This window comes from Brassica napus, chromosome A9, assembly GCF_020379485.1.
Source record: "Brassica napus cultivar Da-Ae chromosome A9, Da-Ae, whole genome shotgun sequence".
Taxonomy (NCBI): Eukaryota; Viridiplantae; Streptophyta; class Magnoliopsida; order Brassicales; family Brassicaceae; genus Brassica; species Brassica napus.
Genome location: NC_063442.1, coordinates 9,847,076 through 9,858,696, shown reverse-complemented (window position 1 = coordinate 9,858,696; position 11,621 = coordinate 9,847,076). Strand labels below are relative to the sequence as shown.

General features: G+C 36.7%; 1 long non-coding RNA gene across 1 annotated transcript; it reads left to right on the top strand.

Annotated features, from left to right (window-relative positions):
* Nucleotides 1-10,538: 10,538 nt before the first annotated feature.
* LOC106444188 lies at nt 10,539-11,168 on the top strand. Its single transcript, XR_001288188.3, has 2 exons — nt 10,539-10,703; nt 10,792-11,168. It is a non-coding gene; the product is annotated as an uncharacterized LOC106444188 (long non-coding RNA).
* Nucleotides 11,169-11,621: the final 453 nt, after the last annotated feature.

The window sequence follows — 11,621 nt, the reverse complement described above, 5'->3', positions numbered from 1 at the left end:
ACTCGTTCCAGTAACAAACAGATCATCCACGTACACATCAACAATTAACAATTAGAAGATCTCTATTCTCGGACTTTCGATAGACATATGGTTCTTTCAAACATCTCTCAAACTTCAGCTCTAATAACCACTTGTTGAACTTGTGATTTCATGCTCTAGGTGCCTGTTTAAGACCATACAACGCCTTTTTTCAACTTATAAACTTTGTTCTCACTACCTTTCACCACGAAGCCTTGAGAAACATACATTGTCTTCTCTATGTAGAAACGCGGTTTTGACATCAAGATGGTGAATCTCCCATCCGTTTGCGGCAACAAGATTAATTAGTAGGCGTATGGTCTCGATTCGCGCCACTGGTACAAACACTTCTTCAAAATCTATACCATACTCTTGTATATATCCTTTGGCAACTAGTCGAGCTTTGTATTTGACTATGCTTCCATCTGCGTTATGTTTGATCTTGAATATTTACTTAAGACCGATAGGTTTAACTCCATGTGGTGGAACGACAAGACTCCAGCCGTCGAGCTTGGTGATAGATCGTATTTCATATTCACACGCAAGAATCCATTCCCTTAGTTCCTTCCCTTCTTCAAAGCAACGTGGCTCATCGTTTAAGGTCAATAGCAACTGCTCTCCTTCGTATTCAGCGATGAAAGGTAGTGAGAACAAAGTTTATAAGTTGTAAAAGGCGTTGTATGGTATTAAACATGCACCTAGAGCATGGAATCACAAGTTGAACAAGTGTTTATTAGAGCTGAAGTTCGAGAGATGTTTGAAAGAACCATATGTCTATCGAAAGTCCTAGAATGGATATCTTCTCACTACAAGAAAACATCAGCATACTGAGGGAAAAATCGTCGGTATGTCGTCGGAATAACGCTATTCCGAGGACATACCGACGAAAGAAGTCCTCGGAAATATCTCCTCGGAAATTTCCGACGGAATTCCGAGGACACCAAGTTCGTCGGAAGGTTCCTCGGAATATACCGAGGGACGCCTTCCTCGGAATATTTCGATGGAATTCCGATGGCCCAATCCTCGGAAGTTTCGACGAAATATTCCTCGGAATGTTTATCGGGAAATTCCGAGGAACATGGTCCTCGGAAAATTCCGAGGAACATCTTTCACTCGGAAAATTCCGAGGAACTTTTGTCTCTCGAAAAATTCCGAGGAACTTCCTTCCCTCGGAAAATTCCGAGGAACTTATGTCCCTCGGAAAATTCCGAGGAACTTCTTTCCCTCGGAATTTCGGAAAAAAATAATTTTTTTAAAAAATTTAAATTTTTGAAATTTAAATTCGAAAATTTAAAATTAAAATTAAAATTGAAAACATAGTAGATAATATTCAAAGTTAAATAAAACATTCCGAGTTTTTGGTAAAAAAAAAAAAACTACGGGTCTTGAATGTTCGGGAACACCTCGTTCGGGTACATCCTCCTCATCATCTCCATCATCTGCTCGTTCAGCTTCTTCTGAGTCTCATAGCCCGCCTGTTGAGCTGCCATCTGGGTCTCCAACGCAGATATCCGATCATCCTTGTCCTTCAGCTGAGCCGTAAGAACTTCTGGATCAACATAAGGCGGTGGTGCAGAAGAAGGAGCAGCCGACCGGGAGCGACGACCCAAACCGACCAAACGCCCCTTCTTCTTTGGAACCGACTGAAATATAAATAACCAAATTTAAATAATATAAATTGATGATAAAATAAAAATCAAGAAATAAATAAATTGAACTTAAAAAAAAAAGAACTTACCGATTCAACGATTTCGTTGATTCGAACCCGGGACAAGTTGGTCGAAGCCGTCGAATCGTCATCATCGGTTTGAAGCTGAGACACTTCGTCATACACCTGAGTTTGGACCAGGTCGACCACGTCCCTCACAAGACCATCATCAATCTGGCCGGTCTTCTTGTTGGTATACGCCCTTTTCATTAGGGCGAGATCATCAACTGGTTCCCCCTCATTTTCTTCCGCCTTGAAAAAAAATAAATTAAACAAACATTAGAAATTTGAAGAAATGTCCAAAAAATAAAATTCTGAAACTTAAATAATCGAAGAAAAAACGGTTGAACTTACCATGCGATCCCCGAGAGTGGCAATAGATTAAGCACCCAAGTTATGCTTGTAGATGCCCTTCCCTTTACGGTCGCTCCTGCGGTTGTTTGAGTTGGTGGAAGAAGTTTCTTTCGTCTCTTCCTTATCCCAATGCGCACACAACTCCTTCCAGACCGTGTCGTTCATCGACTTTGGGACGTTTTAATTTAAAAAAAAAATAGTTTAATAATTTAAAAAATAGTTTAATAAATTAAAAATTGTTAATAAATTAAAAACTACCTTGTTTGCTTCCCACTTCTTCTTCCACTCGTACATCTGCTTCCCATAGTTGTCCATAACTTTATGGACAAAATGGTGATAGATAGAGAGCGTATCATCGGAATTCCAGTTGAATTCTTGCTGAAATAGTTTAATAAATATTTTAATAACTTTATGGACAAAAATATAAATAGTTTAATCATTACAAAAAAAGTTTTAATAAAAAAAAATAGTTTAATAAATATAGAAAATAGTATAATAATTACAAAAAAAAGTTTTAAAAAATATAAAATAGTTTAATAATTAAAAAATAGTTTTAATAATATTTAAAATGTTTAATAAATATAGAAAATAGTTTAATAAATATAGAAAATAGTTTAATAATTACAAAAAAAAGTTTTAATAAATAAAAAATAGTTTAATAATTAAAAAATTAGTTTTAATAATATTTAAAATGTTTAGTAAATATAGAAAATAGTTTTATAATTACAAAAAATAGTTTTAATAAATAAAAAATATAATTAAAAAATTTGAATACTTACCGCAAACTGACGAAACCACAGATGCTGCTTCTCGAGAGGGAAGTCAGTGAAAGTCGGATGTCCCTTGTCGAGGGCCGAGTACATCATACGGTTGATCCATGCGCTGATCCCGTTTCCGGATCGGTTGAACCTAATAAAAAGAACAAATTATTAATAAAAAAAAACAGTTTAAATAAAAAGAACAAACGCTGATCCTCGTTTGACCATGTCCATGTGGATACTCAGTGAGACAGGGAAGATGGTCACGACCGGGCTGTCGAACCAACTCCGCAACACTCATCACTCCCGGAGGACCCGGAGGAGCAGGAGCGGGTGCAGCAGCGGGAGCGGGAGCAGCAGGAGCGGGTAATGGAGAGGGAGATGTATGGTAGAAGCTGTGGGGCGAAACGGAATCCTGAACATGGCTGGACGAACCCCGAGACTGGCTCCCCATACCACCCCGGCTACGACGCTGGCGAGGCCGGATCTGATCATCATTAGACCTGTAATAAATAAAAAATAGTTTAAAAATTAAAACAAATAGTTTTAATAAATCCCAAAAACAGTTTAATAATTACAAAAAATAGTTTTAAAAATATTTAAAATGTTTAATAATTACAAAAAATAGTTTTAATAATATTAAAAATGTTTAATAAATATAGAAATTTATATTTTATATATAAAATACATAAAACGTTTTATAACCACAAAAAAATGATTTTAAATATTATATATATGATTTTTAATCACAAAAAAGTTTTATAGATTTTAAAAATATTTAATAAATATATAAATGATTTTAAAATGCAAAAAATAAATTTTATATACAAAAAACGTTTTCAATATATATATATATATAATTACAAATTCGATTTTTATAACCACAAAATTAATAAAAACCAAAAAAAAAATCCAAATCAAGTGAAATACATAATCAAACTCGATTTTACACAATCCTACCATTCAACCTAACAAAAATCTATAAATCTCATTCCAAAATCATCAAATCTACTTACAAAACCATACAAATCTAACCTAAGAGAGTGGGATAGGGTTCATACATGAGGATTAGGGTGGAAATCGCGAGGGAGAAGAGAGAAAGCGCCAGAAATCGCAAGGGAGAAGAGAGGAGTCGACGAAATCGCAGGGGAAAGAGAGAGTGTGGCGGAGAGAAATGGGGAAGAAGGTCGGGCTCGACCTAATAAAATGAGGCGTCCGACGGAAATTATCCGTCGGAATTTCCTCAGAAATATTTAATATATCCGTCGGAATTTCCTCGGAAATTATTAATTAAATTTTTGCGAAATATTTGGCGGCTTGGTTTACCCGGTAAAATGAAAATATTCCGAGGAACCAGGTTTCCTCGGAATACCCTCGGTAATTACCGAGGAAATTCTGAGGAACCAGGGTTTGGGGTTTCAAAACATCGATTATTTTCGCCGTATTTCATTTCTTATACAATTATAATGCATACCATTGAGGATTCTTTGTATAGATGATCATAAACCATGAAATAACAAAATTTCAAAAATAATTGTAAGTATTCCCTTTACCGTTTGTTAAAGTGTATAAGTGTTTCTCTTATGTTGTGTGGTTTTCGTTCATGCAATCGTAAAAGTGTTTGTTATTGGGTAAAGCACCAAAGTTTGACTTCATAATCTGGTTAAGACACTTAATGAAGGTTATATACGTGTTATTCTATCCGCAAAACGTTGTTTTCGGTTTAAAACCCCTAGTTCCTCGGAATTTCCTCGGAATTTTCCGAGGGAATTCCGAGGAAAACCCTATGTTCGTCGGAATTTCCTCGGAAAATTCTGAGGAAATTCCGAGGAAATTCCGAGGAAATTCCGAGGAAAAGGAATGTATAATCAAATCCCTAAATCGACAAGATCTATTCCGAGGAAATTCCGAGGAAAACCTATCTGTTCGTCGGAATTTCCTCGGTATTCATATTTAAAAAAAAAAAAAAAAGGTCGACGCTAGTCTGTTTCCGAGTCGTCATCACCAGATGAATCTGAATCTGGATCTTGGTGAAACTCTCCAATCACTGGTTCATCCTCTACGTGAACGGCGGCTTCCTCTCCGAAGTCGGTTAAATCGACTACAAGGCCAACTCCACCTAAATCTTCTGCTGCACTTAAGTTGCCGGATGTGCTTGGTTGTAGTGGGTCTTCCAGCTCAGAACTTCCCTGAACTCGGCCTCTCAGGTTGAGTCTTGTAACAGTAACCCATGGATCATCTCTGTTCCTTACCCGGGGGTACTTGATATAACAAACCTGATCGGCCTGAGAAGCAAGAATGAAAGGATCATAATATTGCAGCTTCCGTCTCGAATTTACTGAGCAAGAATGAAAGGATCATAATATTGCAGCTTCCGTCTCGAATTTACTGATGTAACACCAAATGCATCTGTTCTCACACCTCGATCTGGAGTGTTGTCGTGCCAATCACAATAGAAAACAGTACAGCGCAATCCAACCATGCCCAAATACTTGATTTCCAAAATCTCATGTATGTGTTCGTAGTATACATCATCTCCTGATGCAGAACAAACGCCAGCATCATAAGTCGTACTCGAACGTCTCCTCTTCTGAGTTGTGAATGCATATCCTCGAGTACAAAATCTCGGATATGACTTCACAACAAAGTTTGGTCCAACGACCATCTCGCGTATCCAATCGTCAAATGTTTCACCTCTGGCCAAACCAGCACTCACGTAAGTAAACATCCATCCACCAAATTCTCTCTGCTTCATTTCTTCTAGTTCGTCCTCTGTGGCGTATCTATATTCGAACCGCTTTTCTGCCATGAAAATCCTCTCATATTGAAGAACATCTTCGCAGTTGGTGAGTAAATATGTTTGCAAATGACTGCGCTCCTGATCAGTAAGTCGACGGTCCTTTGGTTTTCCGCTAAGTCGTCCAACGTCTGTGAAAATGTCTGGAACCTTCCAATGATATGTTGCCCGTTCGCCTCTATCATCATGCCGAGCAGGTCTTCTGTTTTTGGTCTGAACTTCTGCTGGAAAGTAGTACTCGGCAAGGTTTGAAGTTTCTTCATTGATCATCTGTGCGACTATAGAACCTTCCACCCTACTTAAATTTTTCACCATCTTCATCAAATGGAACATATACCGCTCATACAGATACATCCATCTATACTGCACAGGACCACCAAGTTCCAATTCTCTTACCAGGTGAATAACAAGATGCTCCATAACATCAAAAAATGAGGGAGGAATATCTTCTCAAGGTTGCACTGAATCACGGCTATGTTAGTCTTCAAATTTTCAATACCTTCAAGAGTCACTGATCTCGTGCATAAATCGCGGAAGAAACCACTTATCCCTGCAATTGCTTCATGAACATTTCGTGGTAATAGTTTCTTGAAGGCAAACAGAAGGAGGCGCTGCATCATTACATGGCAATCGTGGCTTTTCAAGCCAGTAAACTTTCCTTCCTTTCTGTCGATACAGTTACGCAAATTAGATGCGTAACCGTCTTGAAATTCCACATCGTTTGAAATCCAATCAAAGAACGCATCATTTCCCGCTGCATCAAGTCGGTATATGGGAAAAGGAGCCCTACCATTCTCATCAACATGAAGTTCTGAACGAGCACATATATCGACTAAATCCAGTCTTGACTTCAAATTATCCTTTGTTTTACCTTGAACATTAAGGATCGTGTTCATGTGATTGTCAAAAAAGTTCTTCTCAATATGCATGACACTAAATTATGCCTTAGTAGATGATCCTTCCAGTATGGCAGATCCCAGAAAATACTTTTTTTTTGTGCCAGTTATGTAGGTCTCCAACACCATCTACCGAAAAACGCTCATGTCCACCGACGTCTGGCGTCCTTTCTGCACCAAAATCTCTAAGTTGTGTCTTCAAATCTTTCCCACGAATTTCCGGAGGTGGACTGTCAAACACCCTCTTGTTCTTCGTAAACAAATTCCTACTTCTACGATATGGATGATCTGGTGGTAGAAATCTCCTGTGACAGTCAAACCAAAACGTTTTCCTTCCGTGTTTTAGTTGAAAAACATCAGTGTTATCTTGACAATATGGACATGATAGCCTTCCATGCGTTGTCCATCCAGATAACATACCATATGCTGGAAAATCACTTATTGTCCACATTAGTATTGCCCGCATTTGAAAGTTTTCTTTATACGAAACATCGTATGTTTCAGCACCTTGAGCCCATAGTTGTTGCAACTCATATATTAGTGGCTGAAGAAACACATCAAGTGATCTCTTAGGATGCTCTGGTCCGGGAACGAGAATCGAGAGAAACAAAAACTCTCGTCGCAAGCACAAGTTTGGGGGTAGGTTGTATGGTGTAAGAATGACTGGCCATAGAGAATACTGTCTTCCACTCTTGCCAAACGGGCTGAAACCATCAGTACATAATCCAAGGTAGATATTCCTTCTCTCATACGCAAAGTCGGGATACTTTGATTGGAAATGCTTCCACGCTTTTGCATCTGAAGGATGTCTGATCTCACCATCTGTTGAGTGCTCCGCATGCCATCTCATTGGTTGCGCTGTGCGTTCAGACAGATACAACCTCTGCAACCTTTCCGTCAAAGGCAAATACCACATCCTTTTATATGGCACTGGAACTCTTCCACTCGTATCTTTATAACGAGGCTTCCCACAAAATTTGCATGAAATCCGCTGTTCATCCGCCCTCCAATAAATCATGCAGTTGTCTCTGCATACATCTATTACCTGATACGATAAACCAAGACCAGCTACGAGTTTCTGAACCTCGTAGTATGAGCCAGGAGCTACATTATCTTCGGGTAGAATACCTTTTACATAATCAGCAATCGCATCCCCACAGTCTTCCGCCAAATTATAATCCGTCTTAATGCCCATCAATCTTGTAGCAGATGATAAAGCTGAATGACCATCTCTGCAACCTTCGTACAATGGTTGCTTTCCAGCATCCAACATATCATAAAATCTCCTAGCTTCGGCATTGGGTAAATCTTCCCCTCTAAAATGATCATTTACCATATGCTCAGTACCTACACCATAATCTACATTTGTTCTAATTTGTTCTTCTAATCTAACCGCTGGCTGAGGTTCGCTAGTACTACCATGTTAATAATCAGTTTTCCCATGATGATACCAAATTTTGTAACTTCGTGTAAACCCATTCAAATATAGATGAGTCCAAACATCCCACTCTTTAATAACCTTTTTATTTTTACAATTAGAGCAAGGACATCTTAACATACATGTTTTTGCTTCCGGTTGTCGGTGAACTAACCCCATGAATTCGGTTATACCTCGTTGGTATTCTTCCGTAAGCAATCTCGTGTTCGGATCCAAATGAGGTCGATCGATCCAAGAACGAAAATAATTTGAAGAAGACATGTTTTTTATGAATCAAATTCGTGTGTAAAGAGAGTGAGAGGGAGGATGAAGATATGGAGTGAATGAAGAGGAAGAGGGGTGCTTGTATTTATAGTTGAAATCCTGCCGACAGACCGAGGAAATTCCGACAGAATTCCGATGCCAACGGCTAGTTCGTCGGAATTTCCTCGGAATTTTTAAAATCCCCCAACGGCTCTCCAACGGCTCTCTAACGTCTATAATATTTCCTCGGAATTCATCGGTTTTTTCCGAGGAATACAATTTTCCTCGGTATTCCATAAGAATATTCCGACGAAATGATATTTCTTCGGAATTCCGTCGGTATATTCCGAGGAAATTCCGAGGAAACCAAATTTTGTGTTTTCTCGGAATATCCTCGGGATTTTCCGAGGATTTCATTTTCCGTCGGAACGTCCGTCAGAATACCGCTGTTTTCTTGTAGTGTCTAGTTGTTACTGTGTACGTGGATGATCAAAACATAATCATCCAAGTACTTTGGTTTATAAGTCTGTCTGTCCGATCTCCTTAGTATTGGTTGATGACTCTGTCGACTCTTGTCCATTCTCGCTGGTAATGTCTCCATCTAAAAAGGAAATTAGTCTGTAGAAAAAAAGTGGAGAGAAAGATAGGAAAAGGAAAGAAGAAAGAGGATGAAATTTTAGTTAGATAGGGAATTATGGTTTTTTTTGGTTATCTCACCCAATTTTCCTAAAAGTTTTACGATGCCCAAATGAAAGATTACACAGCAAGCTTATCAAATTATAGTGGAATACGCGTGTGTAAAGAACTTCCAGAGCAATCGTATGACATCAGCACTCCACATCATGACGTAGCATCGCAACTGTTCATCATCTTCTCACTTCGTACCAAAAGCTATCATCACAACGATCTCTTGCTCCTGCCTGTTCTTATTTGCATCACTTTAAGGCCTTTGCAGTAAATATAGCCCAAAGATTGAAAGGATCTTAACTCCATATAGAGTTAAACCTCGGTTAGCCAGCGTCTAAGAGCATGCGCATTGGTTCTCTCAGCAGACAAATTAGTATAAAAACTAAAAGCAAGAAAGAAAAATAGAGGTACATCCCTACATAAAGAAACTTTGAGCTTGTTAGTAAAAATTAATTCTACACGTGTCTGCACCATAAATTTGATGACATCAATTTTAGTTAGTTTAACTGTTTTACTTCAGAATACTATTATACTAGGGTAGGTCCGCCCTACGGACGGAATATATTTTATTTGTGATTTAGATTTTTGTTTATTGTATGATTTTATAGTTTATGTTTTAGATTTGCATTTGCAATTGATGTATATAATAATAATTTTTCTCATTTAAAAAATTTTAAATGATAAAATATATTACATTCATTTTACTTAATGTTTGATATGTTCGTTTGTTTTTCTAACTTGTTTTTGTTTTTTATTTGTTTTCAACTACATTTTCTGACATTATACTATTTTGTTATTATCTTTCTTTTTTGTTATATTTCTTATAATGAACACACATTTTTATATAATCTTCACATATGTCTAACTAAACTTCTTTATTTCTTATTTTTATTAGTCTTGTTGGAGATTATAAGTTTGTATTGGCTGACATGATTTTCATGATTGAAATGGTATACATTTTCTTAAATGTTTGCTCAAACGTTTTTATATATAGAAAATAGATTTGAGTTTTATTGTTGTTGTTAGGTTTAATACTCAAATATTGGTTATTATATATTTTATATATATTGAATGTATTTTTTTTATTTAACACATTTTATTTTAAAATTAAATTTAAATAATTTAACATGAATATATAATTCACTATAATAGGAAATTATTTGTTAAAGAACAGAATCAGAACATAATATTAATTATAAATACTTAAATAAATATATGACTTAATATTGTGTATACTATATTTAAAGACTAAATAAACAATATTATCCAATAACTTATTAGGTTTTCTAAAATAAAATTCACTTGTTAAATTTTAGAATAGTTTTTAATAGTGGCTTCTTTATATATAAGTAATCTATTGTATTTTTAGAGAAAGTTACCGTATTTTTATTAGATATTTTTGTCTGATTGATTAGACTATCAACTATCGAAAATATAATTTATTTTTATACATATATATCATGTTGGAACAATTTTTTACTATAACTTTAGAATGGAGAAGTTTCGGCTGAGGATTCAAGAGGAGGAAGAAAGGATGACGCCGATAGATGCGGAGCCCAATAATTTTCACTTCAGGCCCAAACATAAACATCACGTAGCCCACAAAAAAGATGTTTCACAATTAAGGTATATCCTTATCTTTTACTTATTCTACACTCAGAATATACGTTTTTTAAAAGTTCATTATGATAACTTTCCTTTAAAATCAAAATTTTCTTTTTTAAGCTTTGCAATCTCCGCCTTCCTTTTTTATCTTCTTCATAATGTCTTGGCATAATATCTTAACATTTTTCTATCTAGTCGGGTCAATCTTCTCTCTCTCTCATTTTCGTCTCATCTCCTTGTTCTCTTCTTCTCCCATTATCTCTTTATTTTGATAATTTTTTTTCCAGATCTGGCATGTTTGAAGAAGATCCGATGTTGATTACACAGCCATCGTGGCCGGCAGCTTCTCCAAGTCTAGTAACAACATCGAAGAGCCACCACTGTCGCGTTTTGTCTACCACCACCACTACTGTCGCGTTTTCTCAACCACCGCAACAACTATCGCGTTTTGTCAACCACTGCAACCTCCGTCACGTTTTGTCAACCACCGCCATTATAATTGTAGCTCCTTCCACCGTTAGGTTTTCATTTCTTTTTTTTTAACCATTTTTTATTTTTTTCGTAATAATTGAATGATTTAAAATATCATTTTTTAATTTCCTTATAATGGCTACATAATATGGGGTCACACATATAATGAAGGTAATTTGGGCTTTGGGTATTATCAATAAGTATCTTAGTACACAGAAAGCCCAAACGAAATAAATATTTTTATTGTTTACAAAGTCGAGCATCCGTTCAACATCAAAGGTCCATCGAATAGACATGATTTAATAAAACGCACAGCTTCATTTAAGTGGACACGTGGCGCACTGTAAGAATTCGATTTTCTGACCTGGTGCTGAGGTGGCGTAACAGGAGGGAGACAAACATTTTTTTTATATATATAGATAGATAGATATTGAGAGACTTAGAGCACCCCCATTAGTGAACTTATGGGGGGGTTCACACACATTCCCAAAAAAAAAAAATATTAAAATAAGGAATAGTAATGAACCTGTCTCTCTCCACCCCTTCCCAGTGAACCTGGTTCATCACTGTAGCGCGGGCCCCACGGCACGTGGCGGCCCGCGACTGGTCCGAAAAAATATTTTTTTTTTTTTTTTTTTTTTTTTTA